The sequence below is a fragment of the Neophocaena asiaeorientalis genome, unplaced genomic scaffold, assembly GCF_003031525.2.
Source record: "Neophocaena asiaeorientalis asiaeorientalis breed wild unplaced genomic scaffold, Neophocaena_asiaeorientalis_V1.1 scaffold604, whole genome shotgun sequence".
NCBI lineage: Eukaryota > Metazoa > Chordata > Mammalia > Artiodactyla > Phocoenidae > Neophocaena > Neophocaena asiaeorientalis.
In genome coordinates this window covers 1,776,243-1,788,296 of record NW_020172000.1, presented here as the reverse complement: position 1 = coordinate 1,788,296, position 12,054 = coordinate 1,776,243, and the positions used below count along the sequence as shown (strand labels likewise).

The 12,054-nt window shown below is 38.3% G+C and overlaps 1 pseudogene; it reads right to left on the bottom strand.

The window, feature by feature from the left end:
* Positions 1-9,441: 9,441 nt before the first annotated feature.
* LOC112402379 (OCIA domain-containing protein 1 pseudogene) lies at positions 9,442-9,976 on the bottom strand (annotated as a pseudogene).
* Between the last annotated feature and the right edge of the window lie 2,078 nt (positions 9,977-12,054).

Below are 12,054 nucleotides of genomic sequence, written 5' to 3'. Positions count from 1 at the left end.
TCCATGTTTTTCTGTAGATCATGGCTCCTTTGCCTGATAACCCTTGATACTCCAAACCCTGCCTAAGCTCCAACAGAGGGGAAAATGCAAGGTAGGACCAGTCCGAACAAAAGATAATTTGCAAAGGGAGTGAGGGCAGTTTCAACTAGTGATTGTACATCTTCCCCCTATTTAAAGACCTAGGGACATGGTTTCCTCAATCTCTAGAAATCTCTTCCATAGGAATTCTGGTCTCGGAAACTTCATTCAATCTAGAAGTTCTTAAAAAAATGAACCCTACTTTATTGGAGATGCTGGTCCATCTCTGAGCAGAAAGGAACTGATGAATCCCCAAGTCCTATTTCCCCAGATGAGGTAAGAGTTTCCCCCATCCCTGCTGTGATGGTTAATTTTGTGTCAACTTGACTGGACCACGGGTGCCCAGGTATTTGGTCAAATATTATTCTGAGTGTATCCGTAAGGGTATTTTTGAATGAGATTAACATTTGAATCGGTAGGCTGAGTAAAGCAGATTGTCTTCCCTAATGTGAGTGGCCCTCATCCAATCCGTTGAAGGCCTGAACAGAATAAAAAGGCTGACCCTCCCCTGAGGAGGAGAGAACCCCTCCTGCCCAACTACTTGAGCAGGACGTAGGCCTTCACCTGCCTTTAGACTTAAACTGAAACGTTGGCTCTTCTTGTGTCTCAAGACTGCCCAGCTTTTGGACCAGAACTTAAACATTGGCTCTTCTGGTTCTCAGGCTCTTAATTATCTTACTGTGTTTCTTTCTCTGGAGAACCCTGACTAATATATCTGCCCTTCCACATTGGCTGCTCCATGAAGAACAAGAGAAAAGATGGAAGAAAATTTCAAGCAGTCTTATCATACTTGAGAAAATATTTCAAATCAGGGTGATTTTGGAGAAAGGAAGCCTTATTAAGAATTAAGAGACCAAAGTTGTAATCCTGATTCAAATAATTTATTTGTGGCATGACTTTCAATACGTCATCTCCCTTGTATTACTCCCATTTTATAGTGAGATAAACTGCTGTAATGAACACGCACCCTACACCTATACCATAGGTTGTTCTAATGAATGCTCAGGGCATACCGATGCCATGGTTATGCTATAAAAAGTCAAGCAACTCAATCATTGTTACTGAGCAATAATAGCAACTCCCAATATATTTTTTTACTTTTAACCAAGAACAATTTGTTATAATCTTTTCTGATGCTAATTATACCAAAGGCAACGTGAATCCCTTGCTTTGTTTTGTGTCCTTTAAATAGAAATAGAGATACAATGTCTCCTAGGAAGAATGGTTTTTGTGACCATGACAATTCAACAGAATTATGTGCAGGAAATGGGTACCCAGATATTATGAAAAAAGTCTAGCCACACATAATCAAAAAGCCCTGTAAATTATGGTATATCAGTATATGGGATAAGATTTGATATTTTATTCCAAGCTTGCTGTTGGAGATAAAAGCAAGAATTAGCTGACCGTGCCAATTGTCGAAACGGCAGCTTATTAGGGCTCATATCAAAGCTGAATCCTCCAGTACTGATGCCAGTATGAAAGGGTCAATAGGAAAAGATTCTGTCCGAATAGGAATAAAAAAGTTTTCTGAGTAGGAGACATAGGTCCACAAGGAATGGCTGGAAAAACATTCTTGATGCATCCGTGTCCCTGCACCTTTACTCATGACTGTACCTCTGCCAGGACGCCCTCCTCCTTCCAACTCCTGAAACCCTCCCCAAAGGCCATAACCCAGTTTAAGTCCAACCTCCCCTAGGAAGCAGCCCCGTATGTACCACAGGCCCCCGTGATTGTGCCCACCCACATAATTTTTCTCCAGCACTTATTTGGCATTTAGCAACAGCAGAAATACCACAAGGCAAAATGTATTCTCCTCTCTTCAGTACTTCATGACTTGGCTACCAACACTTGCAGCAAAACCTTGGATGGATTGCTGGATGCATCTGGACCTCCATTTCTTCATCTTTGAAATGAAAAATTTGGATCCAAGCTGTGGTTTTCAGTCTTTCTTTTACTTATGAAACCCTTTCTACTAATAAAATCTGTAGAACTCCAATATACAACATTGAGACAAAAAAGGGAGCTTCTTTCAAAAAAATAAGCCTGTGGATCTAGAGCCTTCTGAGTGCAAAAAATCCCCCTATGGCCCTTCTTAATGTCAGTTTGAGGCCCTTCTGTGGAACCCTTGAAAGCTCTATGAAAGAGTGTGAAAACCACTGAACTCTATGATCTCTAAAGAACTTTTCCAGCCTCTGTAGTGTATGTTTCTATGTGCACATGTGGAGTCTTGGCTGGACTGCAAGCATCTTGAGGGCAGTGATCATGTATGACATTGGGTCTCTAGATTTCATATTGTCTGTGGAGAGAAGGTGCTACATTAAGATATGTAGGCCAAAGAGGAGCATGAACTCCCCTGGAGGCATTTGGTCTTCTGTTCAATAGTCTGAAGAAGTTTTTGCCTATTTCTTGGACTAGGGAGATGGACTCAATACGCTACCACACTCTGTCCTTAACCTTGAGACTTTGAATCTGCCCTTTAAATAACCTTCCCTAAGTTTTGGCCTCCTAGAAGCTCTACCCATGGTAGTATTCATAGATTGCTTGATTTACTAGGTAAAGACAATTCAAGTCTCCTTGGACTCACCTCTAACTGATGTAATTTGAGAGATAGATAGATCTTATTTCCTTTAGGAGAAGAGGAGTGTATGTATGTGTATGTGCCACACGTATACATATATGTGAAGTTTTTTGTTATGTTTCATCTTTCAAAGCAAAGGGATCAAAGCTTAACTAAGTTGCTTTGAAAATAGGAGAAAATGCCCTCAGTCCTGAAAGTAGACTATGTTGATATTTCAGACCAAATAACAAAATTCTCTTTTCTAGGTCCCCTTTTATGATTACTTTAAAAATATTCCATACCAAAGAATTCATCATCATATCTCTGAATATAGGTTGATTCATTGTATCAACATAGTGACTACTATATACTCATTTTATTTGCATAGTCTAATTATTCTATGCATATAAAATCAGAGGCTTACTTTCAGAGAGAATAAACCTTAGAAAATGCCAACAAGGGGGACTTCCCTGGTGGTCCAGTGGCTAAGACTCCGTGCTCCCAATGCAGGGGGCCCAGGTTCGATCCCTGGTCAGGGAACTATATCCCACATGCATGCTGTAACTAAAGATCCTGCATGCTGCAACTAAAGAGCCCGCATGCAGCAACGAAGATCCTGCACACAGCAACGAAGATCTTTCATGCCACAACTAAGACCCAGCGCAGCCTAAATAAATAAATATTTAAGAAAATGCCAACAAGGAATTATGTAGAATCTCCATCCTAGGTGCTGGGCTTAAGTCATTCTAACATTGAATAAACTAGTTGACCTCTTGAAGTCTCTCAAATAGCCTAATGTCCATGACTCTTCTTACTAGCAAAGGCTGTGACTTGTCCTTCAGCTTTAGTGATTAGTTTCATGTAAGTTTAAAACTGGAAGGGATAGTCGAGCCCACACTCCTCCATTCATTATATGGGAACAGGCCCAGAAAGATGGTGGGCTAGTTAGCAGAAAAGCTAGGGCTAAACTCAGTGTCTCTAACTTTTAATTTGTTGTATTTTCCACTGACAAGAGCCTCTTATCCTTCAGCTTTTAAATTGAGCCATATTGATAGGAGCCTACATAATGTAATGTAGGGGGCCCTTAAATGGTAATTTGAATGAAAAGAAATGTAGAATAATGATTCATTTTCATGACAGTCTCATCTTTAAAAGGAGTCCCTTTCTGTAAAATAGGGTAGAATTTTATGTGATAGGAAGAGGGAGGGAATGAACATTTATGAGTTGTTGACTATGTGCTTGGCATTGTGCTAAGCACTTTACATGTATTTATCTTGCATAATACACAAAACAACCCTACGAGGTAAGTATTATTCATTATAAGTGAGAATTCCAATTCTCAGAGAAGGAAAGTGACTTGCCTAAGGTCCATAGCTAGTGAGGAGGAGATCTGGGAATTGAACAAACATCTGTATGTACCCGTGTCCCCTGCATTGGCAGGCGGACTCTCAACCACTGCGCCACCAGGGAAGCCCTATACCCACATTCTTATTAGTCACTATAGCATTCTGAACCCTAGAACCTCCTGAGGAGGATAAGAAAACCATTACTCTTCTTGTTCAAATGATTTCATTGTTATTCATTCCCCAGCTGAGCTTCCTTTTGCTCATGGGATGTGGATACCTTTGGTTTCTTATGGGGCCAATAGAAAGGGCAAGGATTCTGGGATGAAATTGTTCAGCATCCTTTCTGTCATTCTGCTGATCTCTCTGCGAGGAATATGCTTTTATCCCTCCTCATGCAGGATGTTTTACCAGGTGAAAAAGCATTGCTTTGAATACTCGTCTTCATCACCTGGTATAATTGTTTTGGTATCTTTTGTAATTGAAGGTTTGGTTTATTATCCTTCTTCATCAACCAACTCTAATTACTTTTTTTGGAGGGGGAGTGAAGTGGGAGGGAGAAGTCATCTGTAATTTGATTGAAGAAAAATAACTAGCATCAAGTATCTACTGTGTGCTGGCATGTGCTGGGTACTTTGTATCTACCTCACTTAATCTTCACAATAATCTTTCAGAGTTATATATTCACATTTAAGAGAAAGGAAAACTGTGGTTTGAAATGGCTAAGTAAATAACATGAGGTCACATGGCTATTAAGGGGCAGAGTTGGGATTTGAACTCAGGTCTGTTTCACTCTAAAATCCAAGGTCTTGGACTTCCCTGGTGGCACAGTGGTTAAGAATCCGCCTGCCCATGCAGGGGACACGGGTTCAAGCCCTGGTCCGGGAAGATCCCACATGCCGCGGAGCAACTAAGCCCGTGTGCCACAACTACTGAAGCCCACAAGCCCTAGAGCCTGTGCACCGCAACTACTGAGCCCATGTGCCATAACTACTGAAGCTTGCGTGCCTAGAGCCTGTGCTCTGCAACAAGAGAAGCCACCACAAATAAGAAGCCCGCACACCGCAACGAAGAGTAGCCCCCGCTCGCTGCAACTAGAGAAAGCCCACGTACAGCAACAAAGACCCAATGCAGCTAAATAAATAAATAAAATAAAAATAAAGTCCAAGGTCTATTCTACTATAATACTCAACCTTCATTTAAAACACAGTTATTGCCTTCTACAAGTATCTAGGCAAACTGAGAAATCTCAGTCTTGCTCAATTATCTCTCAGTCCTGGCTCCCCGTCTCTGAAGTTTCCCCTGCAGTCGAATGAACACAATCTACCACCTTTTTCAGAAAGAAAAAAATGCAGAAAGCACAGCTTCCTGACATGGACTTGAAGGATTATTTCCTGTTTCTTCCTGTCCCTGCCCTGAATGAAAGGTCTGGATATACCTCTCCTGCCTCTAGTCAAGTCAAGGACGGGCACCTGGGTGTGTCATCTTGGCTACAAAAAGTCGGATGGCGTTTTTATTGTCATTTTAACTGCAAGCATTTCCTCTAACCTCCTGTTTCCAATTCCTGCATCTGCTAATTGACTAATTTTGTTTTCAGTTTTCTGAAGCTTGTGTATTCTTAATTATGTTAATAGGGATAAACTATTTAGAAGATTAACATTTAAAACACATACTGGGCACCAGCAAAGTTTTAAAAAAATAATTTATTGAGGTACAATTCACATAACATAAAATTAACCATCTTAATGTGAGCAATTCAGTGGCATTTAACACATTCTCAATGTTGGGCAACTAGCACTTCTACCTAGTTCTGAAACATTTCCATCACTACAGAGTAAAACCCCTAATCTGTAAAGCAATTTCTCGTCATTTGCACCCTGCCACCTCCACCCCAGCCCCTGGCTAATACCAGTCTGCGTTCTGTCTCAATGGATTTACGTATTCTGGATATTTCATACAAATGGAATCATAAAATATGTGACCTTATTTTTGTCTGGCTTCTTTCACATAGCATAATGTTTTCAAGGTTCATCCACACTGTAGCATTTATTAGTACTTCATTGCTTTTCTATGGACAAGTGATATTCCATTGTATGTATATACCACAATTTCTTTATCCATAAATTCCGTTGGTGGACATTTGGGCTGTTAACACCTTTTGACTGTTGTGACTAGTGCTGTTATGAACATGTGTATACATATACTTGCTTTGGGACCTGTTTTCGATTATTTTAGGTATATACCTAAGGATAGAATGTAGGTTTATATTGCCATTCTGTTCTCTGTTTAACTTTTAGAGGAAACACCAAACAATTTTCCAAAATGGCTGAAACATTTTACATTCTCATCAGCAGTGTACAAGAGTTCCAATTTCTCCACATTTGCCAACACTTCTGATTCTCCTTTTTATATTATGAGGTATCCTAATGGCTGTGAAGTTCCTTATTGTGGTTTTGAATTTCGTTTCCCTAATGACTAATGATGTTAAGCATCTTTTCATGTGCTTCTTGTCCGTTTGTTTATCTTCTTTGGAGAAATGTGTATTCAAGTCCTTTGCTCATTTTAAATTGGGTTTTTATCTTTTTGTTGTTGACTTGCAATAGTTCTCTATATATTCTGGATACAAACCCTTATTTGGTATATGATTTGCAAACACTTTCTCTAATTTTGTAGGTTATCTTGTCCACTTTTTGATAATGGCCTTTGATGACATAAGTCTTTAATTTTGATGAAATCCAGTTTATCCATTTTTTCTTTTGTTGCTTATATTTTTTGTATAATATCTAAAAATCATTGTGAAAGTCAAGGTCATGAAGATCTACCCATATTATTTCTTCTATGAATTTTTATGGTTTTAACTCTTATCTTTAGATTGTTGATCTATGTTGAGTTAATTTTGATATATGGTGTGAAATAAGGATCCAGTTTCATTCTTTTGCACGTGGATATCTAGCTGTCCCAGCACCATTTGTCGAAGAGACTACTCTTTTTCCATTGAATGGTCTTGACATCATGTCACAAATCAATTGGCCATAGTGGTTTATTTATTTATTCATTTTTGATAATTAAAACAATTTATTGTGAAGGGTTATAACATATGTATCAGTAATGACAGTACTATGTAACATATGATAATAATAGCACAAAGCAGGGCCAAGGTATAAATGGAATTGCATTGCTGCAAGATACTTACTTTATCCATGAAGTAGTACAATATTTTTTTAATTTGCATTTTTTGCAGTTTTTATTGAAGTATAGTTGATTTACAATGTTATATTAGTTTCAGGTATACAACACAGTAGTTCATTATTTTTATAGATTATATTCTATTTAAAGTTATTATAGAATATTGGCTGTATCCCCTTTGCTGTATATTATACCCTTGTATCTTATTTATTTTATACCTAGTAGTTTGTACCTCATAATCCCCTTCCCCTATCATGACCCTCCCCTCACCACTCTCCCACTGGTAACCACTAGTTTGTTCTCTGTATCTATGAGTCTGTTTCTGTTTTGTTATATTCATTCATTTGTTTTATTTTTTAGATTCCACATGTAAGTGAAACACAGTATTTGTCTTTCTCTGTCTGACTTAACTTCACTAAGCGTGATACAGGTACATACATGTTGGAAATGGCAAAATTTCATCTTTTTTATGGCTGAGTAATATTCCATTGTGTGTGTGTGTGTGTGTGTGTGTGTGTGTGTGTGTGTGTATGTATTTATCATATATCAATCACATCTTCTTTATCCATACACCTATTGATAGACACTTAGGTTGCTTCCACATCTTAGCTATTATAAATAATTCTGCTATGAACATTGCATTGCATGTATCTTTTTGTATTAGTGTTTTCATTTTCTTCAGATACATACCCAGGAGTGGAATTGCTGGATCATATTGTAGTTTTATTTTTAATTTCTTGAGGAAACTTTATACTGTTTTCCACAGTGGCTGTACCAATTTACATTCCCCCAACAGTGAACTAAATTTTCCCCTTCTCTACTTTCTCACTAATATTTATTATATTTATTTTCTTTTTGATAATAGCCATTCTGAAAGGTGTGAGGTGATATTTCATTGAGGTTTTGATTTGCCTTTCCCTGATGATTAGTGATGTTGAGCATCTTTTCATGTGCCTGTTAGCTATCTGTATGTCTTCTTTGGAAAAAATGTCTATTCAGGTCTTTTGTCCATTTTTTAATCGCATTGTTTGGTTTTTTTTATATTGAGTTGTATGTGCTCTTTATATATTTTGGATATTAACTCTTTATCAGATAAATCATTGGGAAATAACTTCTCTTGTTTAGTAGGTTGTCATTTTATTTTGTTGATGGTTTCCTTCACTGTGCAATGCTTTTAAATATAATTAGGTCCCATTTGTTTATTTTTGCTTTTGTTTCCTTTGCCTGAAGCAACAGATCCAAAAAATATCGATAAGACACGTCAAAGAGTGTACTGCCTATGTTTTATTCAAGGAATTTTATGGTTTCCAGTCTTACATTTAGGTCTTTAATGCATTTTGAGTTTATTTTTGTATATGGTATGAGAAAATGTTCTAATTTCATTCTATTATATGTAGCTGTCCAGTTTTCTCAACAGTACATATTGAAGAGACTGTCTTTTCCCCAATTGTATATTTTTGCATCCTTTGTCATAGATTAATTGATAATATGTGAGGGGGGTTATTTCTGAGCTCTCTATTTTGTTTCCTTGATCTATGTGTCTGTTTTTGTGTCAGTTCCACACTGTTTTGATTACTGTGGCTTTGTAGTATAGTTTGAAGTCAGGGAGCATGATATCTCCAGCTTTGTTCTTTTTTTTCTCAAGATTGCTTTGGCTATTTTCAGCCTTCTGTGGTTTCATACAAATTTTAGGATTATTTGTTCTAGTTCTGTGAAAAATGTCATGGGTATTTTGTTAGGGATTGCATTAACTTTGTAGATTGCTTTGGATAGTATTTTTTTAATGCATGTTCCTTTATATTTTATTTACCATAAACATTAAGAGAATACAGCAAACACTGGAGAAAGACTTTTGAATAATTTTTGATATAAAGTTTAAGACTTAAAATTATGATTGCTACACCCACCCACCCCAATTCAACATGCAGGTATCATTTATTTCCAGATACAGTGATTCTAGAGCATTGCACTCACTTGATAGTTTTATAACAGTATCCTTGCCCTGTAACTTAAAACAATTTCACAAACTGTGTACAATCATGGTATACTACCATCATTCAGAGAGTTCCCCCAAATGAATATATTCACACAATATTATATTAAAATGTAAGTTTTTAGAACATCATCTTCATAAGCCAAACCACAAAAACCCAGGTTCTAGTTTTAAATGTGTTTATGAAGACTGCTGCTGAGCTCAAAGCATGCAGATGTTCATGACCACCTAGATGACGCTGGATATTGAAACTTCTTCAGTAGGTCCAATGATGCAATTTTTCACTCATCCCAGGTATCTCCATATTTGTTTACTTTGACTTGGGCAATATGATCAGTAATACCAGTGGGAGTAGATTCATTCATAGAAGCATTGAATGGAGTTGGCTCATAATGAGGAAGCATCTCTTTTTCTATATTGTCTGCTGCTGGGGTTGTCACAAAAGATAAATGACCCCTCATGTTTGAGTCATATTTTGACTTCTGAGAATAGTGCCCAGTTGGTGAAGATCGTCATGCCTGTCCTGATCATAAAGCTTCTCCAGGAGGGGAATTCTCAAGATTCTTTAACTTCTCTTGGCAAGTTTTCACATAGGAAAGCTTTCCAGCAAAGTATCCCATGATGCAAGCAAATATGTTTAGGGATGGAACCATATTTGGGATGACCTGAAAGGATTCATCTGGACCAGAAGCTTTCATCATTGCCTTCTGCAAAGACTCTTCTTTCTTCCTCTGTTGGAGTGTAATCAGTCCTTATGTGGGGAATTGGTCTTGAAACTTCTGTATTTGTCTCTTGAAAATCAGCCCTCCCATTCATCTTTCCTCCAAATGACACCAGTGGGTGAGAGCACAGCAAACCTTGGTGACCAGGGGCAGAAGGCCCAGAGGGGACCCGAGAGGGCTCAGTGGGGATGGGAGGGCAGGAGACACGCAGGACCACGGAGTTGGGGGGTGGGGAGCAGTCAATGACACGACCGCCTAGAAGTCACCCAGATACAGGCTCAAAATGACCATGACCTGGAAGCACTGGTGATGTACGGGAGGAAATCGCTTTGGATAGTATTAACAATATTAATTCTTCCAATCCATGAACATGGGATATCCTTCCATTTATGTGTATCATCTTCCATTTCCTTCATCAATGTCTTATAGTTTTTGAAGTATAGGTCTTTTACCTCCTTGGCTAAGTTTATTGGTGGGTATTTTATTCTTTTTGATGGGATTGTAAGTGGGATTGTTTTCTTGCATTTTCTTTCTGATAGTTTATTATTAGTGTATAGAGTACCTTGCAACTTTACTGAATTCATTTATTAATTCTAATAGTTTTTTGGTGGAGACTTTATAGCTTTATATATATCACATTACTTTTAGGGTAGGTTTAGTATCTTTATCTTTCCTTCAATTCTGAATGATAACCTTGCTGTGTAGAGTAACTTAGGTTGTAGGCTTTTTCTTTTCAGTGCTTTAAATATATATGACACTACATTCTGGCCTGCAAAATTTCTACTGAACAGTCATCTGATAACCTTATCGGGGGGGGTGTTCCCTTATATGTGAGTCTTTGTTTTTCTCTTGCTGCCTTTAAAATTCTAATTATCTTTAACTTTTGCCATTTTAATGATGATATATCTTGGTGTGGGTCTCTTTTGGTTCATCTTGTTTGAGACTCACTGTGTCTCCTGTACCTAGATATCTGGTTCAAGAAGTTTTCAGCCATAATTTCATCAAATACATTTTCTACCCCTTTCACTCTTCTCCTTCTGGGACCCCTATAATGCAAATGTTAGTACACTTGATGTTGTCTCAGAGATCCCTTAAACTATTCTCATTTTTTTTCAAAATTTGTTTTTCTTTTTGCCCTTCTGATTGGGTGATTTCCACTATTCTATCCTTCATATCACACGTTTTATTCTGTATCATCTAATCTTCTGTTAATTCCCTCTTGTGTATTTTTCTTTTCAGTTATTGTATTCTTCAGCTCTGACAGTTTCTTTTTTATATTTTCTAGTTCTTTGTTAAAATTCTCACTGTGAGCATCTATTTAGCATTCTTCTTTTTTATTTTTGGCTGCGTTGGGTCTTCGTTGCTGCATGCAGGCTTTCTCTAGTTGCCATGAACGGGGGCTGTTCTTTGTTGTGGCGCGTGGGCTTCTTATTGCGGTGGCTTCTCTTGTTGCGGAGCACAGGCTGTAGGTGCATGGACTTCAGTAGTTGTGGCACACAGGCTCAGTAGTTGTGGCACATGGGCTTAGTTGCTCCATGGAATGTAGGATGTTCCCGGACCAGAGCTTGAACCCATGTCCCCTGCATTGGCAGGCAGATTCTTAACCACTGTGCTACCAGGGAAGTCCCTATGTAGCATTCTTATTACTATTGTTTTGAACTCTTTATCTGGCTAATCTGGGCTGCCCAATATATAACTTGAATCTCTCGCTCTGTAGGGAGGAGCCTTGAGTCTGTGATATCCCCTTCCTATTCTGGGTCCCCCACTAGGGGTGTGGGCCCCGACCAGATCACTTCTCCCTTCCTACCAGACTCCATGTGGATCTTTCTTCACAGCCTTGGCTTAGAAAAGACAGCCTGCTAGCCAGGTCTATTTCAGCGAGAGTCACTCTACACATAATTGTAATCTTCATGTGTTTGTGAGGGGAGGTGAGCCCAGCATCCTCCTATTCTTTCATCTTGATCTTGAAGTCTACATGGTCTGTTCTGGACTCTTAATTCTATTCCATTGATTTGTATGTTAGCTCTTATGCCAGTGACATGCTGTATTGATTACTGTGGATTTGTAGGGAGTTTTGAAATCAGAAGTGTGAGTCCTCTAACTTTGTTCTTCCTTTTCAAGATTGTTTTGGCTATTTAGGACCCCTTGCAAATCCACATGAACTTGAGAATT